The sequence below is a fragment of the Heterodontus francisci genome, chromosome 9 (assembly GCF_036365525.1).
Source record: "Heterodontus francisci isolate sHetFra1 chromosome 9, sHetFra1.hap1, whole genome shotgun sequence".
NCBI classification, from domain to species: domain Eukaryota; kingdom Metazoa; phylum Chordata; class Chondrichthyes; order Heterodontiformes; family Heterodontidae; genus Heterodontus; species Heterodontus francisci.
This window is the reverse complement of record NC_090379.1, coordinates 29,145,713-29,163,541: the sequence shown is the minus strand read 5'-3', so window position 1 is coordinate 29,163,541 and position 17,829 is coordinate 29,145,713.

Genomic DNA, 17,829 nt, shown 5'->3' with positions numbered 1-17,829 from the left:
GTAGATAAACTGGCGAAGAAGGCATATTGGCTGAGCTATAGAATACAAAAGCAGGGATGTAATGTTGGAACTGTATAAAACGCTGGTTCGGCCACAGTTGGAGTATTGCGTGCAGTTCTGGTCGCCACATTACAGGAAGGACATAATTGCTCTGGACAGAGTACAGAGGAGATTTACAAGAATGTTGACAGGGCTTGAAATTTGTAGCTATGAGGAAAGATTGGATAGGCTTGGGTTGTTTTTATTCGAACAGAGGAGGCTGCACAAGATTATGACAGGCCTAGATAGAGTATACAGGAAGGACCTGTTTCCCCTAGCAGAGAGGTCACTTACTCGGGGGCACAGAATTAGGGTGATTGGTAGAAGGATTAGAGGGGACATGAGGAAAAACCTTTTCACCCAGAGGGTGGTAAGTGTCTGAAATTAACTGTCAGAAATGGTGGTGGAGGTAGAAACCCTCAATTCTTTTAAAACATACTTGGACGTGCACCTGAAGTGCTACAACCTGCAAGGCTATGGACCAGGTGCTGGAAGGTGGAATTAGATTGGGCGGCTAGTTTTTCGGCTGGCACAAACACGACTGGCTGAATGGCCTCCTTCTGTGCTATAATTTTTCTATGTTTCTATAAAACTAGGACAAGTGAATTATAGTGGGAGGCAACTCTATGAACTCAGTGAACTTAAAGCTTTCCAGTCAGGAGTCAATATCTTTGACAGAAGTAGGATCATTATTGAAGTCTCATTCAATATCATGTGTACTGTGATGCACCTTTTGCATTCTGCCTTTCTTATCACTTGTCGATAAAGACAATGCACAATCAGCTTGTATATACAGGAGCTGCTCATTTTTCTAAATAAAATTCAATTATAGTTGCTGTCTTACTGCACAGGTTTTCTGCTGTAATTACATATTTTTGGAATGTTTTATGGAGTTTGAGAAGGCTGACAAGGCATTATAGAGCCATAGAGTTGTACAGCATAGAAACAGGCCCTTCGGCCCACTGCGTCCATGCCGACCATAATACCTTTCTATACTAATCCCACCTGCCTGCATTAATTCCATATCCCTCCAGGCCTTGCTCATTCAAGTACCTGTCCAGATGCCTCTTAAATGTCGCGACTGTTTCTGCCTCCACCACCTCCTCAGGCAGCTCATTCCAGATACCCACTATTCTTTGTGTGAAAAATTTACCCCTTTGATCCCCTTTAAACCTCCTCCCTCTCACCTTAAATCTATACCCTCTAGCTTTACTCACCCCTACCATGGGAAACAGACGCTGGCTATCTACCCGATCTATGCCTCTCATAATTTTATATACCTCTATCATGTCCCCTCTCAGCCTCCTTCACTCCAGGGAAAACAGACCCAGCCTATCCAATCTCTCTCTATAACTCAAGCCCTCCAAACCAGGCAACATCCTTGTGAATCTTTTCTGCACCCTCTCTAGCTTAATCACATCTTTCCTATAGTGCGGCGACCAGAACTGCACACAGTACTCCAAGTGCTTCCTAACCAACGTTATGTACAACTGTAACGTGTCGTCCCAACTCTTGTACTCAATGCCTCGGCCGATGAAGGCAAGCATGCCATACGCCTTCTTCACCACCCTGTATATCTGTGTTGCCACTTTCAGGGAACTATGTACTTGCACCCCAAGGTCTCTCTGCTCAACAATACTCCCCAGGGCCCTGCCATTCACTGTATATGTCCTGCCCTGGTTTAATTCCCAAAATGCATCACTTCGCACTTGTCTGCATTAAATTCCATTTGCCACTCCCTTGCCCACTTTCCCAGTTGATCTATATCCTGTTGTACCCTTAGACAACCTTCTTCACTGTCCACTATACCACCAATTTTGGAATAAAAACAAGAAATGCTGGAACCGCTCAGCAGGTCTGGCAGCATCTGTGGAAAGAGAAGCAGAGTTAACATTTCGGGTCAGTGACCCTTCTTCAGAACTCTTCCGAAGAAGGGTCACTGACCCGAAACGTTAACTCTGCTTCTCTTTCCACAGATGCTGCCAGACCTGCTGAGTGGTTCCAGCATTTCTTGTTTTTATTTCAGATTTCCAGCATCCGCGGTATTTTGCTTCTATACCACCAATTTTGGTGTCATCTGCAAACTTACTAATCATGCCCCTTACATTCACATCCAAGTCATTAATATATATGACAAACAACAGAGGGCCTAGCACCGATTCACTCATTATGTGAACTCTTTATGTCCATTCCATTTCCAAATTTAATTTTTTTTCATCAGTGTTCTTCAAGGTTAGAGGGCTTAATCCTGGGGTCTAAAACAGTTTTCCACTCTGAGTGCCCACTGCATTTGTTTAGTGCCTTTCATGATCTCAAAGGGCTTAACAGCCAAGGATGTACTTTTGAAGTGTAGTCACTGTTGTAATGTAGGAAACACAGCAGCCAATTTGCACACAGCAAGCTCCCACAAACAGCAATGAAATAAATGACCAGACTATCTGTTTTAGATAAAAGCAAAATACTGCGGATGCTGGAAACCTGAAACAAAAACAAGAAATGCTGGAATCACTCAGCAGGTCTGGCAGCATCTGTGGAAAGAGAAGCAGAGTTAACGTTTCGGGTCAGTGACCCTTCTTCAGAACTGAAGAAGGGTCACTGACCCGATCTGTTTTAGATGTTCGTTGAGGGATAAATATTGGCCAGGATACCAAAAAGAACTCCACTATTCGTCTTCAAAATATTGGTGTGAGATCTTTTACGTCCACTTAAAAACACCAACAGGACTTCAATTTAACATCTCATGCAAAAGACAACACCTCTGACTGTGAAAGGACCGAGCAATTGGTGATACAAAACCCTCTATATTAAAGATCAACTAAAGATTCATTTATAGATATTTCATTTTGTGGTCATAAACCTTTATCACTGATTGCTGCAGTTTTGAACTTCAAAATGGAAGGTGGAAAATCTGGCAGTGTACGATATATAGAGTTATCAAGGTTCTCTCTTTGGTAGTTTAATTGCTTCTTTTGATCTTTGTAAAATATGAACTTAACCTTCCCCTGTTACTACATTCTGTTCTTTGTGTGCTCAGTAACACAGCTAGGGAAATCACAGTTGCACTGAAATAAAAATTCCTGCTGGTAATCTGAATGAAGCCAAATGGGTCCATTGCATTAATGAGAGGTATGAATAATGCAAACCATGTTTTAGTAGAACTTATTGAGACATTTACTTTTGTTTTCAGCGTCTTCCTGAGCGGTTTGTGAACTTAAGGGGGAATGTGATGAGAGTTAATGAAGAAAGAGAGCATGCTAAAGAAAAGCCGAGCTTGTATTCTGATTGAAAACAGATGTTAGAAAGCCTGGTCTCTTTATGTGCAGGTTTGCATTACCCTGGACCATGAGGATTCATAAGGAAAGGGTTGAATTGCTGTACAAAGGTACCTGCTGTCCTGCGGCGATTTAAGGGTTGATACAAGTATAAGTGCGACACATATACAAGCCCAGAGTGAATAACTAATCGGTCGCATGACTTAGTAAATTATCCCTACCCATGTTAGTTATAGAACATACAGCATTATTTGACGCTTATTCATTCTTTGTGAATAGATTACAAGGTTTGTAATCAAAAACAATGGATGTTGCAAAATTACAGGCTTATTCCAATGTCAGTATATGTCACAAACGTCATTTGTCACAGCGGAATATAATAAATATGCTGTGTTAAGAGAGACAGAGAGATGGAAAAAGAGGAAGAGTGAATGAGAGAATACCAGATACAACCCACAACAGTTTCATAACCATACTGCTCCTCTTGAACACATAGCATATAAATGACAAACCCACTCATGCTCACAAGTGTAATTTGTAATTTCTTACGAGGAACATGGTGATAAGTGACTTAGGATTTTAAAAGATGCCATTAATAAAGAAATTTTCTCCCATTTGTAAGATAGTATTTTCAGTAGACAGAGTGACTGATAATATCACATGAAGTGGGGGAAGTATTGCCACCAGAAAATGTGTAGCAGTGACAGCCTCAAGCAGAAAAGAGGAACATGTGGGAAGTAGTGTGGAAAACCAATGATTAAAATAATGATCTTGATCGACTGGAGGCTGAAAGACAAACCAGTCAATAATTGAGGCAGCCTCTGAGCATCAACAGCTGAGGATGAAGATCCACATGGGAAAATAAAGATTCAGAACTGAGAAGGCAGGCACCATGCACTAGTACCAAAGGAAACCATGAATTGGAAGGGAAATTAGTAACTTTTTAAAAATGCTATTCGGGCTTTAGAATATTTGATGTTTCAGAGAAAGCAATGGGCTTGAGATTCATTTTGTGTCTCATGCTACACCTGTGTTTCAGGTAAGTAGTTGTTAAAATCCAGCAGCCCTAGCCCATGGTTTGAAGTATGTAACATAGCTGCAATATAATCAGATGCAACAAAGAGATCAAAATGTTGAAACCCCAACGTAAGCCTTTTGTAACACATCATACAAATGAACTTTATCGGGCTATTATAATGCAGAAGGAGTAAGAAAAGATTCAGCTGTTACTGAGATAAAAACAAACTGCTTTTCCACAAGCCAACTGTTAGTCGAGACTATCAACCACAATTCAAATTGCTCTTTGATCATAAAATGGGTACTTGGGAAAATTACACTAGGGAGGAAATTGCGCTTAAGTGGAACAATATGTGTGTGCATGTCTGTGTGTGCTGTGCATACCAGCCTCCTAATTTGAACAAAATGATCACACTTTTGCACCCACTTTAACATGCTTCACACTGTACTGTTTCCTCCCACTTTAAACAGAGCACCACCTGCAATTCTCCTGCTAAGCCAGTCCTCTGTGAATCATTCTGTTCCTGCATTATGTTGTTTAAATTAGGAATCCTGATGTTTGGACCTTTTTTTTTAAAAAAGACAGTAAACTTTCTGATAGGTCAGTTAGTAAGTTCACTGTCTGGTATTGAAGCGAGAGCTTCAGAGGAGCAAGGCCTCAGAATTGAACTGCACATCTGTGCTGAGTTAACTAATCTCAGCCAGGGTGGTGATACGACGTTAGAATTGGTCTTAGCACCCCTAAGCTAGGGAAAGGGAAATAGCCATGGATGGTTGTTTCTTATTTCTCTCTACTTATTACTGTGGGAAGCTTGCATGTTAAGGGAGGAGGCGGTGGTGTAGTGGTAATGTCACGGGACAAGTAATCCAGAGGCCCAGGCTATTGCCCTGGGGATACAGGTTCAAAACCCACCATGGCAGCTGGTGGAATTTAAATTCAATTAATAAATTTTTAAAAATTGGGAATTGAAAGCTCGTCTGAGTAATGGTGCCATGAAACTATCATCGATTGTCATAAAAACCCATCTGGTTTACCAATGTCCTTTCGGAAAGGAAATCTGCTGTGCCCTCACCTGTTCTGGCCTACATGTGACCCCAGACCCCACAGCAATATGGTTGACTCTAACTGTCCTCTGAAATGGCCCAGCAAATCACTCAGTTGTCGAGGGTAATTTGGGATGGGCAACAAATGCTGGTCTTGCCAGCAATGCCTGCATCCCATGTAAGAATTTTTTTAAAGTGCAGTTGTTTCTGCTTGTGCCTCTGTGTATAGTTGTGCATACATGTATGTATGTGTCCATGTGTTTGCGTACATTACATGAGGACATAATTGGACTCAGCTGTGATGTCTCTAAATTGAAGAGCTACTCAACAATTGCAGTGTATGCTAAAAACTTACAGAATGCTCCTTTTGGCTAGGTAATGGCAAGTAATTCTCACCTGGGAAACCACACTTAGAATGGCAATGCCTTCAGGATAGGAGAATCAAAAATTGGAATGAAAAAAAAAACATAATCTGAGAAAACCTTTCACAAAAAGTCTTAGGGCAATAGCACTTCCAGAACCACAAGTTCTCTGGCATTGCATGCACCTGTGCTTCACTAAACTGACCTCGCCCATTAATGTGAGGTCAACTCATTTAAATAATTGTGATTTGCTGGGAGCACTATGGAGGTCAGGGGTCATATCATTGATTACTTGTAGTTACAGAACAGTTGCCAGCTGTCTCTCAAGTGCTGTAAGAACCCCTTTGAAAACTTAGTCACTGAAGACCAGGGAAAAGCTGGGTGAGTAACAAAAGGTAAGCCTTATGGACATATTGCATTATCAATTTTTTTCTGTCTATGCCAATTGAATTTTAAAAAATATCTAACTAGATTTTTGCGACCAATTACATAACTGTCCTGTTTTCCATTGGCTTTACTTGGCCTTTGCAAGATATTGTGCATTTTGCATTTTACTAAGTGATCACTTAGTACACCCAACTGTCCATCTTTCTTATGTAAAATAGAACTATACCCTTGCAGGAGTGGGTGGCAGGGTGGGGGGTGGTTGGGAAGTTAAGAATAAAATATGGCCTTTTAAAATCTTATAGCACTGTTAGATGCTTTTTCTTCCCTTCCCATCAGCAACATTCATGCAAATTTTAAAAAACAATGATATCGAAGTCAAAAATGTAAATACCAAAATCATGGCAGCAGTGGCAATAAAGTCCAGATGTAACAAAAACCATTCTTCCACTGACAGAAAGACCACATCAACAACCAAGAGAGACATCCTGGCCTGTTTTGCTTGAACTATTTTTATCATGGCAAGTTGACATCATGAAGAAAGAGTACAGGGAGAGCAACTGAGCCCGCCTGCTGGGCTGTCAACATCAGTAAAATATCAGGAGTGAGTCATCTGATTGAAATGAGTGAGGCAGATGACAAGTTTATTTAAGAGCACAGAGCTGGGTTTACTTTCCAGGAGTGGAATGCATTTAGAAAGGTTACAAAACCAAAACGACAAGTCTCACTCCAAATGAGTGAGGTTTGACTTGCTTCCAATTGTGAAAGTAGGCTAGACTAAGATGTCCAAAAGAAAGGATAAATTTCGTTGAAGCACACGTTGAATCATTGCTCATGATTCAGTTTTATTCTAATTCATTTCACCTTGTACTATTGTCCTTAATAACTTCTTCAAAGCCCGTCCACAAATGATATCACCAGTCCTCACTATTTAACTAAAATTATTTATAAGGAGCACACAGAATTATCGACATAGAATTGCATAGATATACAGCACAGAAACAGGCCATTTGGCCCAAGCAGTCCATGCCAGTGTTTATGCTACACTTGAGCCTCCTCACATTCTTCCTCATTCTCCTCTCAATCCTAACTGGTTAGCCCCTTATTCTGAGATTGTGACCCCTAGTTCTCGACTCCCCAACCAGAGGAAACATCTTTCCAGGATCTACTCCATCAAATCCTTTATGTTTCAATGAAATCGCCTCTCATTCTTCTAAATTTCAGGGAATATAGGCCCAGTCTGCTCAATCTCTCCTCACAGGACAATCCCTTCATATCAGGAATAAGTTTCTATAACCTTTGTTGCACTCCCTCCAAAGCTAGTATATCCTTCCTTTGGTAAGGAGACCACAATACAGCAGTTGTGCTTCACCAAGTTCCTTTCTAGTTGCAATAAGACTTCTTCACTCTTAAACTCCAATCCGTCTTTAATAAAGGTTAATATGCCAATTGCTTGTTGTACCTGCATGTTAACTTTCTTTGACTCATGTACCAGGACACCTAAGTCCCTCTTAATACCAACATTTCCCAGCTTCTTACTATTTAAAAAATTCTGGTTTTCTGTTTTCCCTTCCAAAATAGATAACTTTACAACTCTCCACATTATATTTCATTTGCCCACTGACTTAGTCATGGAGTCATAGAGTTATACAGCACAGAAACAGGCCCTTTGGCCCACCGTGTCTGCGCCGGCCATCAAGCCTATCTATTCTAATCCCATTTTCCAACACTTGGCCCATAGCCTTGTATGCTATGGCATTTCAAGTGCTCATGTTTAGTTTAGAGATACAGCACTGAAACAGGCCCCTCGGCCCACCGAGTCTGCGCCGACCATCAACCACCCATATATATACTAATCCTACACTAATCCCACATTCCTACCACATCCCCACCTGTCCTTATATTTCCCTACCACCTACCTATACTAGGGGCAATTTATAACGGCCAATTTACCTACCAACCTGCAAGTCTTTTGGCTCGTGGGAGGAAACCGGAGCACCCGGAGAAAACCCACGCAGACACAGGGAGAACTTGCAAACTCCACACAGGCAGTACCCAGAATTGAACCCGGGTCGCTGGAGCTGTGAGGCTGCGGTGCTAACCACTGCGCCACTGTGCCGCCCTAAATACTTCTTAAATGTTGTGAGGGTTCCTGCCTCTACCATCCTTCAGGCAGTGTGTTCCAGATTCCAACCACCCTGTGGTTGTCTATATCCCTTTGCAGCCTCTTCAGAGCTTACATTACACTCAGTCCCCACATCTTAGTCATTAATATAGACAGTAAGTAGCTGAAGCCCAAGCACAGATCCTTGTGGTAACCCACTAGATACAGCCTGCCAACCTGAAAATGTCCCATTTATCCCTGCTCTATTTTCTGTCCATTATCCAATCCTCAACCCAAGCTAATATATTACATCCAATCCAATGAGCCCTAATTTTATGTAATAATCTCTTGTAAGGAACCTTATCAGATGTTTTTTGAAAATCCAAATACACTTCATCATCACAACATTTAAGAAGTATTTAGGGCGGCACAGTGGCGCAGTGGTTAGGGCGGCACAGTGGCGCAGTGGTTAGCACCGCAGCCTCACAGCTCCAGGGACCCGGGTTCGATTCCGGGTACTGCCTGTGTGGAGTTTGCAAGTTCTCCCTGTGTCTGCGTGGGTTTTCTCCGGGTGCTCCGGTTTCCTCCCACAAGCCAAAAGACTTGCAGGTTGATAGGTAAATTGGCCATTATAAATTGTCACTAGTATAGGTAGGTGGTAGGGAAATATAGGGACAGGTGGGGATGTTTGGTAGGAATATGGGATTAGTGTAGGATTGGTATAAATAGGTGGTTGATGTTCGGCACAGACTCGGTGGGCCGAAGGGCCTGTTTCAGTGCTGTATCTCTAATCTAATCTAATCTAATCTGGTTCCCCATTGTCTAGCTTGCTAGTTAGAACTTCAATAAACACTAACAGATTGGTCAAGAACAATTTCCCTTTCATAAATCCGTGTTGACTCTACCCAATCATATTATGATTCTTTAAGTGTTCTAAATCCTACTCCAAAGCCTTGAACACGTAATCTAGGCTGACACTTCAGTGCAGTACTGAAGAAGTGCTGCACTGTCAAAGGCACATCTCTTAAATGTGATGCTAAACTGAGGCCTCAGATAATGTAAAAGATCCCTTAATACTATTAAAAGAAGGGTAGGGGAATTTTCCTGGTGTCCTGCCCAATATCTGTCAACCAACATCACGAAAACAGATTATCTGAAACAGATTCATTGCTGTTTGTGGGACCTGACCTTGTGCAAATTAGCCACTGTGATTCCTTACATTGTAATAGTGACTTCAAAAGTATTTAATTTTCTGTAAGTGCTTTCGGATGTTCTGAGATTGTGAAAAGTGCTATATAAATGCAAGTCTTTTCCTTTTTAGAAATATGCATGGATGAGGACAGTTACCCTTTAGGATCAATTTCCTGCCTTACAATGTATGTCTATAAAACTGAAAAGTTTAACCCAAAAGTCAAGAAACAGGATTTGCAATTCATGAACTGATGACACTTCATATTTAGTTTGCGACTTGTAATATGCAATGTGCAATTCTGTTCCACATACGAGCTACAAATAACAAGGTTTAGCTTAATTTGAAAGAGAATAAAAGCAAAATCTTCAGTTCTAATAATCTAGAGACTGACTGGTACGTTATTTTATTTAGCCGTGTCAGTTACAGCATTTTGCTTAGCACCTGCTGATACGAGCTCATTATTAGTCCTGCCAATCATCTTGACCATCAAACAGGAAGCAGAAGTGGCTGTTTTAAAATAATTGAAAGTGGTGAGAAATAGCATTGTAAAAAAAAATCAAAATGTAGATTTTACAGCTGAAGGAGCAGTTGCAGCAATTTCAGCATGAACTCATACTTGCAATCATTCAGCCGACAGTGTGGGCACTACAAATTCTCGATCCTTTACCGACGTGGTTTATATTATTAGATCTAAGGTTTGCATTATTGATGAGTGATGGGTGGCAGCAATCAATCTTGAATTTTCTTTTTCCGTGTTTGCTGAAATGTTATAAAATCTGCGAGAGAAAGCATTTGCAATATTTAAAGTTGCATTTCATTCGCTCCCATCTCTGGATGGAAATGCTGCGTTGTGATCTTGGAATAAGCTCACATTGCAATTCAATGTCATTTCTGAGTTAATAAGTAGTTTTTAAAAATTAATTGGAACATGATCACGCTAAATACTGAGGTGATAATATAGCCAGCTGTCAATCATTCCTAGTTTTGTGCAATGTTGTCAGATCATTGAAGTGTCAAATAACAGCCATCGAAGTGTAATTAAGAAAAAAGATGACGAGGTCCCAGTTTTCTATCACTTGAGGCACAGTTTGTGAATTGTACACTGTGGGAGAAATGCCATCCTCATGCAATATAACAATTCCAGCCTGTTGGTGTATTGCTGTTCAAAATGAATATTAATGGTTATTTTACTTAGCGCTTCTGTCAGATTCTGCTTCTGCCATCATCCTCATTGTGTTGTCCTGATGCTGATTTACTTTGGATGCACCAAGTGACAGATGTGGTGAGTAGCATTTTTTTAATTAGTCACAAACAAATATAAAAACTTATTTTGGCTTTCCCTGAGGTGCAGAGGGAATGGTTTTAGGAACATAGGAACATAGGAGCAGGAATAGGCCATTCAGCCCATCAAGCCTGCCCCACCATTCAAAATGATCATGGCTGATCATCCACTTCAATGCCTTTTTCCCACACTATCCTCATATCCCCTTATGCCATTTGTATTTAGAAATCTGTCAATCTCTGCTTTAAACATACTCAATGACTGAGCTTCCACAGCCCTCTGGGGAAGAGAATTCCAAAGATTCACAACCCTCTGAGTAAAGAAATTCTCCTCATCTTTGTCCTCAGTGGCTTCCCCCTTATTTTGAAATTGTGTCTCCTGGTTCTAAACTCCCCAAACAGGGGAAACATCTTAGCTGCATCTACCCTGTCTATCCCTTTAAGTATTTTGTAGGTTTTAATGCGATCACCTCTCATTCTTCAAATCTCTAGAGGATACAGGCCCAGTATCCCCAATCTCTGTTCCTAGGACAGTCCCACCATCCCCGGAACAAGTCTGGTGAACCTTCGTGGCATTCCCTCTATGGCAATAATATCCTTCCTAAGATAAGGGGACCAAAACTGCACACAGTACTTTGTGCCGTCTAACCAAGGTTCTGTACAATTGAAGCAAGACTTAACTACTCCTGTACTCAAATCCTCTTGCGATAAAGGCTAACATACCATTAGCCTTCCTAATTGCTTGCTGCACCTGCCTGTTAGCTTTCAGTGACTTATTGACGAGGGCACCCAGGTTCCTTTGTACATCTACCCCTTCTAATCTCTTACGATTTAAGAAATACTCTGCACATCTATTCCTCCTACTAGAGTGGATAACCTCACATTTTTCCACATTATATTCCATCTGTCACGTTCTTGCCCACTCACTAAGTCTGTCCAAATCCCCTTGAAGCTGCTTTGCATCTTCCTCACAACACACATTCCCACTTAGTGTTGTGTCATCTGCAAACCTAGAAATATTACATTTGGTCCCCACATCCAAATCATTGTTGTATATTGTTAACAGCTGGGGCCCAAGCACTGATCCCTGCGGTACCTCACTAGTCACAGCCTGCCAACGCGAGAATGACCCACTTATTTCTGCCATGCCAGTATATTACCCCCTATCCCATTTGCTTTAATTTTGCTAACCAACCTCCTGTGGGGGACTTTATCAAAAGCCTTCTGAAAATCCAAGTATACCACGTCCACCAACTCTCCTTTATCAATTCTGTTAGTATCATCCTCAAAAAACTCCAACAGGTTTGTCAAACATGATTTCCCATTCATAAATCCATGTTGACTATGCCCAATCAGATCATTATTATCCAAGTGTCCATTTATCACAACCTTTAGAATAGATTCTAGCATTTTCCCAATGACTGATGTTAGGCTAACAGGTCTGTAATTCCCTGTTTTCTCTCTCCCTCCCTTCTTAAATACTGGGGTGACACCTGCAATCTTCCAAACTGCAGGAACCGCTCCAGAATCTATAGAATTTTGGATGATGATCACCAATGCATCCACTATCTCCATAGCTACCTCTTTCAACACTCTGAGCTGTAGAATATCAGGTCCTGGGGACTTATCAACTTTCAGCCCCATTAATTTCTCCAATATAACCTTCTTACTAATACTAATTTCCTTCAATTCCTCATTCCCCCTAATTCCTTGGATCTCTAATTCTGGGAGATTTCTTGTATCTTCCTCAGTGAAGACAAACACAAAGTAATCATTTAGCTTCTGTACCATTTTTCTATTCCCCATTATAAATTCTCCTGTCTCTGGCTGTAATGGACCCACATTTATCTTTGCCAAACGTTTCCTTTTTACATACCCGTAAAAGCTTTTACAGTCCATTTTTGTATTTTTTGCTAGCTTACATTTATATTCTGTTCTCCCTTTCTTTCTAAAATCCTCCCAATCCTCAGGGTTACTACTATTTCTGGCAATTTTATAGACCTTTTCTTTTAATCTTATACAATCCTTAACTTCCTCTGTTATCCATGGTTGACTGCCTTTCCTTATGGGGTTTTTGTGCCTTGAAGGAATGTATTTTTGCTGTAAACTATGTAATATTTATTTAAAGACTATTCATTGCCTATGTACTGTCCTACCTTTAATGTATTTTCCCAATCCACCTGAGCCAATTTGCCCCTCATACCTTCATAATTGCCTTTGTTCAAATTTAACACCCTGGCTTCAGATTGAACTACCTCACTTTCAAACATAATGTAAAGTTCTATCACATTATAGTCACTCATCCCTAAAGGTTCTTTTACAACAAGATTATTAATTAGCCCTTTCTCATTACATAAAACTAGGTCTAAAATAGCCCGTTCTTTGGTCAGTTCCTGAACATACTGCTCTAGAAAACCATCCCTAACACACTCCAGAAACTTGCCCCCACAGCATTAGTGCTCATTAGGTTTACCAAGTCTATATGCAGATTTAAGTCACCCATGATTACTGTATTACCCATGCCACATGCTTCTCTAATCTCTTGATTATTACCATGCTCCAAACTGCCACTACTGTTTGGTGGCCTGTAAACGACTCCTGCCAATGTTTGCTGCCACTTGCTGCTACTTAGCTCCACCCAAACAGATTCCACATTTTGTTCTTCCGATCTGAGAGCCTCCCTTACTAATATACTGATTCCATCCCTTAGTATCAGCGTAACACCACCTCCTTTTCCTTTTTGCCTGTCCTTCCTAAATGTTGAATATCCTTGAATATTCATTTCCCAGCCTTGGTCACCCTGAGGCCACATTTCCTTTATGAAAATTAGATCATACCCATTTATCTCGATTTGGGTTGTTATAGGTTCATCCCCATTTTGCACTCGTAGTCTTGCTCTTGCTTTGCTAGAAGTGACTGTCACCGTGACTGTCAAGTGAGCACTTAACAAGCCTTTCCCCTGTTTGGCTGGAGGAAAAAAATCCTTTTATGGAGTCATAGAGTCATAGAGTTTTACAGCACAGTAACAGGTCCTTAGGCCCAACGAGCCTGTGCCGACCATCAAGCACCCGTCCTAACTAATCCCATTTCCCCGCACTTGGCTCATAGCCTTGTATGTTATGGCATTTCAAGTGCTCATCTAAATATTTCTTGAATGTCGTGAGTGTTCCTGCCTCTACCACTGCTTCAGGCAGTGTGTTCCAGGTTAATGTCTCTGTTAAGAGAGCAGCCGGAGGGAAGTCATGCAAGTACACCAAATGTTTCTCCACAAATTCTACCAATGCTAATTTCTAACCCACTAATCAGTTCCATAACATTCACTCGGCATGTGGGTTCAAAGGCTGAGTGGTCATTGTGAAACTGCTCTCTGCTTTTATGTAGCTCTGTGGTATTTATATCAGAAAGGCAGAACAATATTTCAGTGTGTTTATAAGTTATATTTTATTACACTGGAATAATATAACTGCTCATCATGTCAGTGTCCTGTGACACATTGTGTTTCTACCTCATAAAATATAGAATCAAAAAAGCACAGCATAGAAGGAGGCTATTCAGCTTTTCCTGTCTGCATTGGCATTTTCAATCAGCAACCCAGTTAGTCCCACTCTGCTGAGGAAAATAATTCTCAGTGACTCAATTATATTTCTTTATAACTCACTGAAAAGATGCTGAAATCATGAAGGAATAATGGGTAATGTAACTGAGGACAGGTCCTTTAAAATGTGATTGCAGAACCAAAAGACTCAAATACAAAATGGATAGGCTTCAAACGAGACCAGCAATTAGAAGATTTTTTTTTGTGTCCTATAATGGCAGCTATTGTGGGCGCAAAATTGGCATCATGGATCGGTCATCCGATATTCCTTTTCATGGACTTCATTGGAAAGGAAGATCAGGCAGGGTGTGTAATGTGCAGTCTAACAGGAACCATCGATTTTTTACCTGTAACCTGTATTAAAATGTCCCTCTGTATGTGCACTAGATGGCTAGCAGAAGCATTTAATGATGTACCGACCAACACACTAAAACAATGGGATAAATATCTGTTTGGAATCGATTGGATATTTTAAAGGCAAGAATAACAATTTGTCAGCCATGGCTCAGTTGGGAGCACTCTCACTTCTGATTCAGAAGGCTGTGGGTTCAATCTCCACTCTGAAGACTTGAGCACCAAATCTAGGCCAATACCTAAGTGCATTACTAAGGGAGTGTGACACTGTCAGAGGTGCTGTCTTTCGGGTAAGATGTTAAACTGAGGCTCCAACTGCCTTTTCAGGTGGACGTAACGATCCCTTGGTACTATTCTAAAGAAGAGCAGTTCTTCCCAGTGTCCTGTGGATTCATTATAAAAACAAACCATCACTGCATAAAAAGGATTATCTGGTCATTACATTGCTGTTTGTGTTACCTTGCTGTGTGCTAATTGGCTGCTGCATTTCTTACATTACAATAGTGGTGACACTTCAAATGTACTTCATTGCCTGTAAAGTGCTTTGGAACATCCTGACGTTTTGAAAGGTGCGATATAAATGCAAGTCTTGCCTTATCTTTATAAAGATGGGCCCCCATGTCATATGCTTGAGTCCTACTTAGTGTTACAATGTCCTTGAATACATAGCAGGCATGAGGACAGTGGCTGCATGGCCACTGTACAATGACTCTTTGCCTTAACACAACTACTGCACAAGGCTCATCAAAGTCCCAGATTCCATTTAAAATAAAGGAGCTCTCAAAAATGTTTTTGTTCCGAGAAACTCCATCCCCATAACCTCAGTTTGTCCCTGGTATATCAGAAGCAACATAAAAAAAAATTGCTTCTTGCTAACTTCACATTATCTAGTGAAGCCAGGCTATTCCTTCCCAGGTGTGACCTCGGGCTGAATTTTGTGCCGCCAGACGGAGTGGGAGTGGAGGCCAAAAATTCGGGATGGACGCGCTCGCCTGGAAAATCGATGACATGACGTTGGCTCCGTATTTTGTCAGCGGTGGGAAAGCTCAGAGGCAGCATCACTGCCCTGACGTGGCAGGACTGCCATTTAAATTGCTTAACAGCTAATTATAATATTTGCATGGAGGTGAGCGTGGTTTTATTGGGGGGTGGGGGGGGAGGTTAAACTTTGTCACTGGCGAATGGGGATCACTTGCCTTCTGATCCCTGCCGGTTAAAAGTGGCAGCACCGAGGTGAGGCCTCAGTGATGCTGCAGGAAGGCAGCCATGGGGAGCAATGGATAGGGGAAGGTAGGTGAGTGGGGAGTGGAGGCCATTATCAGCCTGCAGTGTTGGGCTGTTTGCCCAGTTGGGCTATATTTCGGGTAAAAGTGTTTGGTGGGCATAGTATTGGGCTCTTTGCCCAGTTGGGCTATATTTCGGGTGCTGGGCTATCTGTAAGTGTGGGCACTGAAAGGCATTGATGCGTATTCTGAGCGGAGTAGCAAAGTGAAAGGTGCCAAGGCACGTTCCTTTCTGCAAGGGCAATGCTCTGGTGGACTACTGATCAGCTGGCATAGATCTCATACACCCTGTGTTTCTTGACCTCTATGCTGTGCAGCAGCGGCTCAGATGAAGGGATGTCCAGGATACAGTTGGGCCCACCTGTGAAGCACCAATAGGAAAATTGCAGCAGCCTGCCACGCCAAGAAGGGCATACATGAACCAGAGAGTGTACTGGACTCATCTCAGCTTGCTCCAAATGTCCAAGCGGCAGTGAAGACTGCGGCCCTTCAGAGGGGCCATTACTGACTTATGCACCATGTTGCAGGATGAGCTGTGGCCCATGAGCTTTGGTGGACACCCAGTGCCCGTGATCTTGATGATCACCATGGCATTCAACTTCTATGCCTCTGCCTCTTTCCAAGGATCCACCAGGGACATGTGTGGGATCTCACAGGCAGCAGCCCACTGCTGCATCAAGGAAGTGACAAATGCCCTGTTCAAGAGGGCCAGCGACTATGTGCAGTACTGGACTGACCAGTCAGGCGGAGAGTGCCATCAGATTCGGGGCTATCCCTGGATTTCCCCAGGTGCAAGGTGTCATCGACTGCATGCATGTGGCCAACAGGGCTCCCACAGAACAACAAACGCATGTGAGGAAACCTCGGACTGTAGCGCGGGAGAGGTACAACACTTGCCACGAGTCCACCCAAGTGACCATCAAGCAGGCCATTGGGCTGCTGAAGATGAGATTCCAGTGCCTCGATCGATCCGATGGAGCCCTGCAGTATGCCCCAGCAAGGGTCTCGTGTATCGTGGTCTGCTGTTCTTTGCGCAATCTAACACTGCAGAGGGGGGAAGCCTTGCATGAAGAGGACATGATTGACCGCCAGTCCTCATGTGATGAGGAGGATGTGGAGGAGGCTAATGAGCAGGCACCACTGGATAATGATTCTCTTGCATCGGAGACCAGGGCCATTGAGCGTTGTGCAGTGGAGGCAAGAGACAATCTCATACACACCCAGTTCCTACCACCATGACGGCCTCTCAAAGTGGATTCACTAAAGACTCACCTCAGTGTATTCTGCCTATCACCTCCTTTCTATCTCGATTCCGTGCCTAGCGCCCAGCTGCACCATGCTCTCTGGCACATAGAATCACAGAATCACAAAATTGTTACAGCACTGAAAGAGACCATTTGGCCCATCGTGTCTGCACCGGCTCTCCAAATGAGCAATCTACCCAGTTCCATTCCCCTGGCTTCTCCCCGTAACCCTGCACAGTTTTCCTTTTCATTTAAAAGTCTAATTCCCTTTTGAATGCTTCAATTGAACCTGCCTCCACCACGTTCTCAGGCAGCACATTCCAGCCCTTAACTACTCGCTGCATGAAAAAGTTTTTCCTTATGTCGCTTTTGCTTCTTTTACCAATTACTTTAAATCTGTGCCATCCTGTTCTTGATCCTTTCATGAGTGGGAACAGTTTCTCCCTATCTACTTTGTCCAGACCCCTCATGATTTTGAATACCTCTATCAAATCACCTCTCAGCTTTCCCTTCTCCAAGGAAAACGGTCCCAATTTCTCCAATCTATCTTCATAACTGAAATTCCTAATTCCTGGAACCATTCTCATGAATCTTTTCTGCACCCTCTCTAACGCCTTCACATCCTTCAGAACTGGGTGCAATACTCCAGCTGAGGACG